This window comes from Condylura cristata, unplaced genomic scaffold (assembly GCF_000260355.1).
Source record: "Condylura cristata isolate star-nosed mole 26May11 unplaced genomic scaffold, ConCri1.0 scaffold00009, whole genome shotgun sequence".
NCBI lineage: Eukaryota > Metazoa > Chordata > Mammalia > Eulipotyphla > Talpidae > Condylura > Condylura cristata.
In genome coordinates, this window is record NW_004567110.1 from 11,821,561 (window position 1) to 11,834,013 (window position 12,453).

Consider the following 12,453-nt stretch of genomic DNA (forward strand, 5'->3'; position numbering starts at 1 on the left):
TCCTCAGCCTGGACTGTAAGTTCTCCAGTTTACCAGTGAGAAGACATTTGCTCAGGAAGGGGAAGAGACTGTTGTGAAAGTCTCCAGATGACTTTCAATTCATTATCTTTGTCCCTCATTGCCTCTCCTCTGTAGTGCCATCTCTAGGAAGTGTCATTATTCTTGTTGGAAACTCTGACCCAAACCACAAATTTTCCCACCTAGGATTGCACTCCTGTACCAGAAAGCCTGGCTAGCTGTTGAGCCACAACTTCACAGGTGGAGAAATTCTTATCCATGAACCCTCCATTCCGGGCTTTGTGGGTCACAGAGGAGTTACAGTCTTCCTTCTCGTGGCCTGAAGTGCAGTCTCTCCTAGTCATAAGGACACCCAGCCATGAAGGAAAGATGAGGAGCGGCTCCTATTAGCAAGTGAGTGGTGTTGGGGCATCGTGAGAATTCCATTCCTCTAGGGCAATGATTCTTTCCTGTGAGCTGTTTCTTCTCCTGCCCAGGAGTCTGGAAATGTCTCAAGACATTTCTGCTTATCACAACTGGAGGCTGATGCTACCTCCTACAATGAGGGGCCATGGAGACCTATCTGTTCTTACATGTGGACTGTGCTGAGGCCGAGGAGCCCAGGTCCTACTGGGTGGCTGGCCACTGTTCATGTGGAGGTCCAGTCCCCTGCCTTTGTTCAGACTGTCCCCACAGTTGGAAATTCTGGCCTCACCACCCCATCTAAGCGTTTGTCTGTCTCGATCCCCACCTTTCTAGGGAGTCTTTCTTGACAATCCCCAAGCAGCTGAATTGCCATCCTCTTGCACCTTAGAGAACTTGTCTCTGGGGGGCTTATGCTAATTGTGGGTGTGGTCCCCTCCCCACTGCGGCTGATTCCTTGAGTGATGCAATGGGAAAAAAGCCTGTGTGCCTTCAGAATCGGGCACCCAGGGTCCAGAAGAATTTATGGTGAGTTACTTGGGTAGTAACTCACAGGCCCTCGAGTCAGTAGACTTCCCTCTTCCACCTGCATGATAACGCTAAGGTGGGGGGGCCGCCCTCTGTGTACCAGGTGCTATTCCAAGTGCTCTCTGTGTCAACTCATTCAGTCCTCATAGCGGCCCTGTGAGTAACTGCTATTCCCATTTCTGTTCCATGGACAAAGGAAATGGAAGCACAGAAATTACCTAACTCGCCCAGGTCACCTGGAGGGGAGGTGGCATTGTCCAGATTTACCCATAGTCGTCTGGTCCCAGTCTTCGCCTGAAAACCACAGAACTTCTGTCTCTTTCTCAAGGTGAATCTCAAAGGGGTGAGCAATGAAGGAGAAAGTAATAAGTGTAGTAAGTGATCAGGCTTGGGTTTATTTCCAAAACATTGGCTGGAAATTATAACCAGTCTGTAATTGCTGGGGTGCATGCCATTCTCCTCCTTTAGACTGTGAACAATAGGATGGAGGTCGGGAGACAGGAGATGCATGACTTAGTCTTGACACCCACCTCCATGACCTACCTCAGTTTTGGGCTGGCACATAGTAAGCATTCAATCAATGCTTGTTAAGTGAATAAGTGACTAAGAGTGGCTGAGGCAGAGGCTGCTTACCCAGGGAGGAGGGGCATAAATAGGATTCCAGAGCTTGTGTGTGGGGCAGCCAGGGGCTGAGAGCCTGGGCTTTGGGCCCTGGAGACCTGAAGGAACAGGTGCCTGTTTGACCCTGTCAAGCGATCGCCACTTGCTCCCTGCCACTTCACTAAAACCTGCAGCAGCGTGAAGGATTGTACAGTCTCATTACCCAGTGACCCAAGAAGTGCAATTACGTTGAAAATCAGTTGGCATAATTAATTAGATGAGTAAATAACTCCCTGTCAACACCAATCAATCCTTTCTGCATGTAATCAGCTCAGCAAAGACAGGCAAGGAGCTCCTGCAGCTGCTGCTTCTGCTGGCAGGGGTTGCCCATGGAAACAGAAGAGGGTGTCCAGCCAGGCACCCCAGACCTTGGCCACCACCCACAGGTGCTTCTACAGCACCTTGACTGAAAACCAATGAATTCTAAGTCCTAGTTCTTGGTCAACTCTACTCCCCTCCCCCGAGCCCTAACCAACCCCTGCCCCAACAACATTACTGCAATTGCTATAAAGAGACGAAAAAGAAAAAATAATCAGCTCTGCATGGTTCTCAGGGCAGGTTCCGGGGCCTGCTGCCCAGGCCCACCGGGGATGCAGTTCTGCTGCTCCAGCAGCTTGGGCAGAGCAGGGCAGGCCAGTCCTCCGTGTGGGAGGAGGACTGGGAGGCAGAGGGTGCTCCTGGAGCAGCCCTGGGTGTAGCTGGGCAGCCCTGGCCTCTGCAGCGTCCAAGTGTGGCTCGCGAGCTCTCCGGGAACCTGTGATGATAGCACCCTCTGCTGCACCAGCTCCAGCTTAGCCTTCTGTGGGTCTGGGCGTTGCTCTACGGCCTCCATGCAGGCACTGTGGCAGGACCCGATCAGGCGCAGCCTCCACCAGCCCGTCATGCTCGGCGTGACGGAAGAGCTAGAGTCTTCCTCTCTGGCTCCTGACTTCCTGAACCCGGGCCGCTGGGCACCAGGGGACTGCAAAAAAGAGGGAGCACTGGGGGCAACTCCTTTTTCTGAGCGAGGCTCCCGCTTGCACCCTGGTCTCTGCTCGGTGGACCCGATGTGGGGTGGGCCCCCTCCCCCCCCCACATGCCAGCCAGTTTTCTTTTATGTTTACATTTTCTTTTACTTTTTCACTCTTTCAACTCTCTCTTTTCCTTTTTGTTCTCTCTGTGTGTGGTTTTGGGTCTCGTTCTGCATTTAGAACTGTGAGTGGGTAAGAACCCACAAACCCAACCCTGCTTTGCCCTGTAACAGAACTACCTCGTTCTTATCATATCTCTTTAGGAAAGAAGAACCAATTGTCTCTGGCTCACCACTTTGATGCCAGAGTCTCACAGCCATTCTTAGTAAATATCTGAGGTGTTTGGTTACCTTCTAGCAGGCCCTGCCCCGAAGGAAGTAGATGCACCAGCTTCAGCCGTTTCTGTGGCTCAAGTAACCTGTGTGTATACCCCACACTTGCTGTGTGCTTCTTTTTGCAGAGAAAAGCAATGTTCTGGAAGATTCTGGCTTGCACTCTTCTTTGATTCTAGTGACTTAGAGATTATATAAGTATGAATCAGCTCACTACGGTCAATTTCTTGCTTTCCTTCATTGAACGAAGACTTGCTCTGTGGTGAGTGTGTGTGTGTGTGTGGTAAGTGGAACAGATTTTCTGGAGAGAAAGACCCGCAGAGCCAGGGTAGCAAGCACTATATCATCCATCCATTCATTTCCGAGTGCCTACTGTGTGCATGGGTGTGTGTGTTGCTGGAGAGGGGCCCAGACCTCCTAGTCATGCCACTTTATAATCAGATATTTTTCCCTTTAGCCATTAGACTGTCATTTAAATTAATTGAAGCTTTTAAGCCTCAATATATGAGCCAGATGATGCAATTCTGCTATAATGTAGTTGTGCAATTTCAGGCACAATTTGTAAGTTGAAATACAGGTGCAGGAGAGGATTTGAGATCTATGACTTGGAAAGATTCCTGCAGGAGCAGCCGGGCCCCATGCACTTGGTTATGCAGGTGAGAACCAGGACCATTAGTCCCACACAGCCCACTGCTGCTGCTGGACCTGCAGGAACCACAGGCCGAACCCCCACCCTGTTCTAGATCTGAACCTGGAGGCCCTCCTGTCTCACCAGTCAGAGGGGGCAGAGAGGGAGGGCCAGAGGGGAGCACTGTAACCCTTTCCTCTCTTCTGGAGAGAGGAGCTCACCACTCTCCATACCCCTACATGAGAGCATACAGTTAATTGGGTTCCACTCCTGACCAGTGTGTGGACAGGCCACCTGGTTCCTGACACCAGAGGCTGCTCATCTTTGCGACTAGGGAACAGTGCATATTATTTGGTCAGACTAGTGGTTGAGGATACAGAAGTGAGCCAACTGCAGTCTTTGAATTCAATAAAAGACAAGCAGTGATGGGAGTTACTTTCACTATCAGCGGCTTGAAGAGCGGAGGGTCCACAGCCTGGCCCTGCTATGGTGTCCACAGTGTGAAAGACAGCAGGATCAAAGTCATGGCACTGACTGGCGTGGTGGTTCAGGTCAGGGAGGCCAGCTGGTGGACCATAGAGGCTGACCCTCACCCAGGGGCGGATGTCTCCGTGAGGCCCTGACCTGTGAGCAGAGGTCCAGAAGGAGTCAGAATTAGCTGGGGAGGGGGAGCAGAATGGGTGGCCCAGGAGTCAAGAGGATGCTTAGGGGTGTTTGTGGAGTGCAAGAGGGGACTCAAGAAGGCAGTCTTGGGGAGAATGGATGGGATTGCCTGGTGAGCTAGACTTTTATTTCAGGGTTGGCAACTGCTCAGTAGGACCTAGAAGAGTCCAGGTTAGCATGAGTAATGGCCTCTCTCACCAGGCCTGAAGAGCAGAGCCCCTCAGGGGACATCTGGGTTGTGGGGGTGACGCCTTCCTCCTGGGAGCCCTGACAGGCCAGTGGCTATCAAGCGCTGCCCACAACAGGCTGACTCACAAGACTCAAATACGGCGCTGGGGGGACTTGGCCTTCTGCTGCTCTGACTGGTGAGTGAACTCTGGCTGCTTCCCACAGGCACCCTTCTCCTCCCTCCTTGCCCAGCTGGCTGAGCCTGGCTCTGGCTTGTCACAGCCAGAATGGTGAGATAAGGGCCTCAGTGAAGTCCCACGTGTTCCCAAGCCCTGTTTCTGAAGGGGCCAGGCCTGGGAAACCTTTACAGGTGTTCAAAGGACCGCAGGAGAATTTCTGCTCCAAACAGGGTCTTTCTCCCTGGCTCCCTTCCTTTCCCCGAACAGCTTTCCTCTTACTCAACCTTGTGACTCCCTCTGCATTTTTATTTAGTTTTTTTTTTTAAATAATAAAACCTTACACATTGAATAACTTAGATTTCTCATTCATGTACTGTGTTTCAGGTCATGTTTAAGTGGGTAATGTATCTTATATTATTTTATTTATTTTTATTTTTAAAATAATATAATAGTTTATTTTTACACCATTTTGTGCCTTTTTCCATCCCAGTTGTAATCCCCGTGGGCTTCCCATCACCCAATCACCCTTGTGTCATCACCATAGTCCAGTGCACTCCCCCCATTTTGATCTTATTTATTTAGTTTTTAACTCTTTTTTTTTTTTTTTTTTAGCAGAGAGAGCAGGAAGGAACCTGAGAGTGCAATGAGCAGATTCTGGAACTCACTTGCCCTGATTTTCCTTCAACGGGAGCAGTGCTGAAGAGAACCCTCAGAGAACAGGCTGACTGCGGGGTGTGCGCAGTGTCCAGCTCAGGCGCACCCTCATCTGTGGTGATCCCCACCAGGCAGATGGAGACGAGGCCTGTGGGTGGGATGGGAGTGCAGGGCCAGCTCAAGGGTGACAAGAAGCGTTCTGGCTCTTAGGATCTGTGAGTGCCCCCACAGATAGCTCCAACTTCTGGTCTTCACCCTCAGGAAAATTCCTCTTGGGGATGAAATAGCAAACCCACCAGAACCCAGGACAGAACATATTTTTGGCTGCTCTTCAGCTTTTTAGACTTCACTGTCAAAGACACGCACAAGAATGTTCCCTCCAGGATTTGTTCCTGAATGGGAAGAACCAATGTTCTAGAACTAGAAGACCAGGAGCAGCGAGTGCTGTCACAACAAAATGCCACAGACTGCTGGGCATTTTGTAGTGTTTTCTCACAGTTCTGGAGGCTGCAAGTCTGAGATCAAGGTGATGGTTGGTTTCTTCAGAGGCATTTCTCCACAGCTTGGAGACCAAGACAGACAGAGACAGACAGAGACAGAGGTGGGGTGCAACGCTCAGAACTGTTTTTGGAAATGGGTACGCAAGTATTTCAAACATCCAGGTACTTCTATGCATGGGTTCCTGGAATATTTGCACACTCCACTTTCACGCCACCTGCTCCCCACGTCCCTTCCAGGACCCGGTGCGCCGTAGGTCACCAGCTGGATCCTGACCCGGCCGGGCCCCACACCCCTCGCCCGCCCCCTGGCGGGGGCGCTAGGTGGTTCGGCGCTCGCCTCTTCAGTCTTTCTTTGGGGTGGAGGCTGCGACCTCGCGGCCAAGCGCCCCCTCGCGGCCATCGATTTAGGCCTGGACCCGGAGCCTGGTGTTCCGCGCGCAGTGGGAGCCGCCCTGCCGCCCCTCACTTAGCCTGCCGTCCGGCTTGGACCCCCTCCCCCCTTCGTTTCCCCATCCTCGCCCCCTTCTTTTCACTCCCCTCCTCCCGCTCCTCTTTCTTTCTCTCTTCCCTCTCTCCTCCCTAGCTCCTGCAATGTGTCTTTACAATTAACTTACTTGAATAGGCAAAACATTAACTAACTTAAAATAGGCACTAGATGAACACATTCGGGTATTTCCCCCTAATTATTCAGACGCATACGGTGAGAAGTCTTCGTCCCAGGAAAGCAGCATCTAAATGCCACCAGTGAGGGGCATTCTACAGAACACCTGCCAGTCCTCAAAACTGTCCCGTCATCCCAAACAAGGAAAGCTGTCGAAGCCTCAAGGCAAGAGGAACCCATGGGGACATGACCGGGAAGTGGAAGTTCCTGGAAAGAAAAAGGCATTTGGGAGGGAAATTAAGGAAATGTGGGACCGGGACAGGTGCAATTCGGTCCCCAGTGCGCCCATCCAGCCTGGTGAATTGCAGCGAATGTATCTTATTCATGCGCATAATGCGGAGAGCAAACATGGGGGTGGGGCGGCTTTATGGGAACTACAATCTTAGCAATTTCTTTGTATCTAGGACTGTTAAAATAATCAAGTTCATTCTGTAAATAATTGCCACTCCAGCCCACACCCACCTCCTGTGCAGTGTCCACTCCTTGGCACTTATTCTTTTGGTTTTCCTGTATTCTGTATCCTTTAAGAGATTTAGTGTGCAAATATCGCTAAAGATATTTGAGATCTATGAATGTATCCTCAAATTTGCAGGGTCTTGTTTTTGCCATTCTAACAGGATTTCGGAGAATGATGGGACCCCGAGCGACTACCTGCTGGTCAGCTCCCAGACCAGAAGCTGCTGTAATTGCAGTGGACAGAGGGATCTAATCCAGAGGTCCTGGGGCCTGGAGATCCGGGTGAAACTGGCTTGACACCCCAAGTATGTGGTGTGCAGGGGTCCAGGACACCTCAAGGATTCCTTTGCCAGCGTGCATGTGTGTGTGTGTGTGTGTGTGTGTGTGTGTGTGTGTACCCACCAGGCACTCAAGGGGCCACAGGGTCGGCCCTGCCCGGGAGTGCGAGTGGGAGAACTTCTCCTGAGGATTGGGAAGTCGTGGGGTTCCCAGTGAGGAGACCATGAGGCTTGGATGTCGGGAGCTAGGACTGGAGTCCTGGTAAGCTGCCTCTACCCGCCACTGGAGAGTAGACAGGAGGTTGCCCTAAGACTCTCCCCTCTTTTGGACACTTGGCTCAACTGCCCAGGAGCTCGCCGTCTTTCACCTCGGAGGGCCCCTGTGAATTCCCACTCTGCGGGTGGGGTTTAGAGAGATCCACCCCACCCACTGCCACCTCCTCCCCAGAAATGCTGGGAAGTCCCTCCTGACCGAGAGTCACACAAACATGACCCCCTTTCCACTCATATTGCCTTTAGCCCCTAAGCATCCCACTGTATCTCTCTACATTCTGATTTAAAAATTCTTTGCTCAACATTGCATAGTGAGAAATTTCAGACAAACAGAGTATCTGTCCTCTGTAACAGAGTATCTGTCCTCTCCCCTGGATCTCCTCGCCTCTGTCCTGGGCTTCCCGGGCCATCAAACCGTCTTTTCTTCTAAAGTGCTTAAACCAGGTGTCAGCACACGCCGCTGTTTGCCTGTCACAGGCTGGAATTCTCTTCCTTTACCTTTTAAAGAAAAGTATCAGCGAAATATACAGATCTAAGAGTGGCATAATGTGGCTGGTTTTAACGCCTTAAATTTTAATGATTATGTCAGAAAGAAAAGGAAAAATAGCGAATGGTTTCACTTATAACAGGAGTATAAAGGACCAGGGGTGAAAATAATAATAATAATGAACAACTATATACCAGAGTCATTGCTGGGGGAAGAGGGGATGGGGGGTGGAGGGGAGTGGGGGGTGGAGTGGGGAATGGGATCAAAAACAGTGGGGGCAGGGAAGTGCACTGGACAATGGTGTAAGCCCACGGGGATTACAACTGAGATGGAAAAAAGAACAAAATGATGTAAAAGTAAACTATTATATTATTTAAAAAATTTAGTGGCTATGTATTTATTTTAAAGTGCATAGAAAAAACTCACCCGTTCTGCAGGTACGGTAAGGCCAGAAAGATTCCGTTAGCAATCACTGATATTTAAAAGAGCTGATGTGCTGGACTGGGGTAAGGGGAGCAGGGAGGGAAAGGGAAGGGGGTTCCCCACTTGTCCAGGCTGCGTGGTTCCCCCGAGCTGCGGCGCCGCGGGGGATGGCTTCAGTGAGGGGCAGGGGCGGGGTGCTGGGGACCTGGCTGGGTCTGGGATCTGGGGGGGCCGGGGGGGGGGGTAATGTGCATTTGTTGAGCAGGTGGGTTTTCAATTCTCGACGAGACTTTCTGAGGCCGGGAGTGACCCTGTGAAGGCAGCACCTGTCACGGGCCAAGAACACGGTCGGCGCCCAGTAAGTTCTACGCTAGATCTCAAATGTGACACTTTAAGAATTCTCAACTTTAGGAAGAAAGTCACTCCCTCGTCTCCCCATACCCAGGGCGACCCTATAAAATAAGCCATGGAGTCTATTGATCGACAAAAGTAACCGCCAGGTGGAGGGAGACCCGAGTGCAGGGGAAACTCTTAAGCGCACGGCTGGAGGCGCGCACTGACACTCGGGAATCCGCAGGGTTCTGGGCCGAAGATTTGGAAAAACGGGAAAACCTCAGTTCGCTGAGCATGCGCGCCGAGTCTGACGCGCTAGCCTCATTAGTCTAAGGGCGGAAGTCCCTTGTAGGTGCCTCGTTAGCGCAGTAGGTAGCGCGTCAGTCTCATAATCTGAAGGTCGTGAGTTCGATCCTCACACGGGGCACAATACTTTTGTTCGCTCGACATTTTTACCCTGGCCAAAAGGATGGACTGTTATTTATTTTTGTGACCTTGCGCATCCACAATTTCTCGCTGTAGGGGTCACTTCCGTATTATTGGGTAAGAATCCAGGGTTCTCTCACCGGCCTAAAAGCTCCCGAGTCCGCCCGGTAGGCCCCCACCGTTCTAGCGGGCGAAGGGCCGGAGGGAGTGTGGGCATGCGCACAAAGGGTACGCCTGTGACTACCAGTCCTTGTTGGGTGGGCGGGGACCCTCAACCCCTTAAAAAGAATCCCGTTCCCAGCTCAACGCGCCTTGGCACTTTCGGGGGATGTGGGCTGGAGGGAGCTACCTTGCTGTTCACCCCTCAGCCTTCTGTCTTCTGTCCTGCCCTTGCCCTTGAGCGAAACAAGACCCTGAGATCCCGGAGATTCTTGACGTTGCCTCCAGGAAATGAGGGTCTAGGGTTGTAGAAGTGGGGACCGTGATGAGAGGTCAAATAGTGGAGGGCGCTGGACACCATGGTTTTGGCCGCAGTGCTGGGAATTGAGTTTGGGCCGCAGTGCTGGGAATTGGCGGTTCTTGTAGAGTCTGCAGAACGGGAAGGCCTGAGGAAGGTGCCAGGGGCAGCTGCTGGGGCCTCGTGGGACAGGGGCGTGTTGACCCTGCACCCGAACCGGTGGCTGCCACCGCACTTCCCGCCTATCGCGTTTCTGATCGTTCATTGTGATCCTTCACAGGTCAAACGGACAGTTAAATTGAGAGGCAAAAGTTATAACCATTCCTTCATTTTCCAACTTTTTGACATGGCACTTATGGCTGCAATTCTCCCCATCAGGGGTGTGGTGCTGGTCTTGGTTGGCCGGGGGAGGGGGAGAATATCCAGAGTTTCACTTGCCTCTTTCCCTCCAAGGACTCCACACAGTGGAGTCATAGTGGTGTGGACAGTCTACCCTTGCCTGGTCCTCATTCAGGTCCTCAGAAAATAACCACACATGGGTTCCTGACCCTCCTGTGTCCAGTTCCTGCTTGGCCAGTTTCCCTCACCAGGAGCCAACCATTAGCCTGACGTTGACCTGTGGTCCACAGTAATTAGTGTAGAATTAGAGTCAGATGGTCTAGCAATCCCTGAAAGGACTCAGTGTTTCCTTCCCCCAACTACTTAGTCAAGTAAATGTCAACAGGTTGAATAGGGGGGAAGATGCTAGATGATTTATGGCATATTCATGAAGGACTCAGTGCTGCTCAAGGAGAGCTGGCCTCCGTTTGGCTTTAGATTTGGAAATGAGTTTGGGTCTGGAACGTTGGTAACAGGGCAATTGTGATGACTCAGGTTTTCAGCCACCAGAAGTTTTTCCTGTGACATATATCAGACAACATTTTAGTGGACTGCCAACCCATTGCAGCCTTAGGGACAACATAATCAATAACTCCAGTTCCTTAAGACTGTACTTCATCTTGCCCTTTACTGTAAATAGCTACCTTTGGTAATTGAATGCTGCCACTTCGCCTGTGCTATGTGGATCCCCAAAATGAAATTCTGCATTTTTCTCTTTTAAAACTGTCTACCTCCACCCTGCCAGGACACCTCAGAGGTCAAGGTCAATAGACTATGAAGTACCCCCTGAGCCGAGAAATAACAGGGGAAAGTCCACAGGCAGCGCCCCTGTCCCCACAATGAATTGCAGGAAGAAGAAACATGAGAAAAGTCCTGGCTGCTCTCCACCGCCCACATATGCAAAGGTACTTGCAGGCTACAAAATTTTAGGGGCGCACAAGAAATCATCGTCTACCCATCTGGGTTCTTCTCAGGCTGGGCAAACATCCAAAACCGCAGCAGATGGGTCAGCAAAGGGAAACCAATCATGTTAGTACCACACATGTGGAGAATTCACCTGTTAAAATTCTAAAGCATAGCAGAGGGGACCGGGGTGTTGATGCTGCCTTGTAGGACCTAGTGGGGCAAGGGCAGAGGGGGGTCACATGACAGACAACGAGGGGTGACTTCACCTTTACTCTCAGAGTGAAGATGAGATTCTTAAAGAAGACATACTGACTGGTGAACCTAGAAGTGGATGGGAACCCCCAAACTACTTCTGGTAGTCAAACGGGGAGTCGTGACTGCTTTTTTGACTAGGAAGAGGACAGAAGCTTAGGATCTGATGCTATCTTCTAGTAAAGTTGGGTGAAAATTTGGGGAAGAGCAAAATCTCCCAAACTTCAGAGCCTCACTGATCTCACTGAGACAATCTGCATTCTTTGAGTAAAAGTACAGACGCCCGATGGCTCATGGGGCCTTGATCAGCCTCTAGTTCCAGAACCAAGGGAGGTGAGGCCAACTGACCCTTCTAGGTAGACTGGCTGAGCCCAACTCAAATACCTTTTGGTCCTCAGAGCTTGCTAAACACAAGCTCTGGCTGGATTAGCTCTGAAGAGCAAGGGACGCCTGTGAAGTTGTGACGAGAGTTTTCCACCAATGAGCTAAGTTTGTTGGAAACCAACCTCTTTTTGTTCACTTGAAAGTGTTGAAATGAACTAGATGTTTTCTTTCTTTTTAAAAATAATTATGTACTTGAAACCAGAACCCCTCCCTCCCCTGGGGCTTCGCTGCCAGCCCCCAGAGCACTGCTTTGGGGCTGTGTAAATGGCGGCAAGTGGTGGGTGTTTTACTGCCGCCACCGGGGCCCCACCAGGGCTCAGGCTGCAGGCGGAGTCCAGTGGTGATGGTGGACTCGGTGGCTCCCTACCCCACTGCCCCAGGGCAGGCAGCCCCTGGTTCAAGGGTGCAGGGAGGAGTGAGGTCCCAGGGCCAGCTCTGGTGAAGCTTCTCCACCTGCAGGCAGCACAGGTGAATTTGGTTCCTGGATGGTGAGGGCCGTCAGGTGTGACCTGTGAGCTGACCTGTGCTACGGTCCAATCAGCCTTGGGATTGAACGCAGCCCAATCAGACTTGTGGGGAGGGAGGCGGTCCCTGAAAAAGGATATAAAGCAGGACAAAGGCCCACCTGGGGCTGCCCGGACTCTCTTAGACTCCCGCACTCTGGACTCTGGTGCACTCTGTTCCTGGGACACAGTTCCTGGCCTCTGAAGAGACAAGAGAAGCCCGGGGGCTTTGCAGAAGCCGGGCGCCACCCTCCGGCTCTGCCTCTGATACGCCTGAAGGGAGCCTGGTGTCCTGAAGAGCTGTTTGTTGTTGGTGCGGGTCACCTTTGAGAGCTGTTAAGGCTGGTGTTGCGGATCCCGCAGCCACCTAGTGACCAAATGACGTCTCCACTGGCCAGTGCTCTCTCTCCAGCACTGTTAAGGGGTGGCTGGCACCCTGGGTCACCTCGGAGATCTGTTAATTGACCAGCATCGCCTCCTAATGCTGCTGCCTC

At 51.6% G+C, this 12,453-nt stretch overlaps 1 non-coding gene across 1 annotated transcript; it reads left to right on the forward strand.

The window, feature by feature from the left end:
• Positions 1-9,007: 9,007 nt before the first annotated feature.
• On the forward strand, positions 9,008-9,080 carry TRNAM-CAU. Its single transcript has one exon. It is a non-coding gene; the product is annotated as a tRNA-Met (tRNA).
• Positions 9,081-12,453: the final 3,373 nt, after the last annotated feature.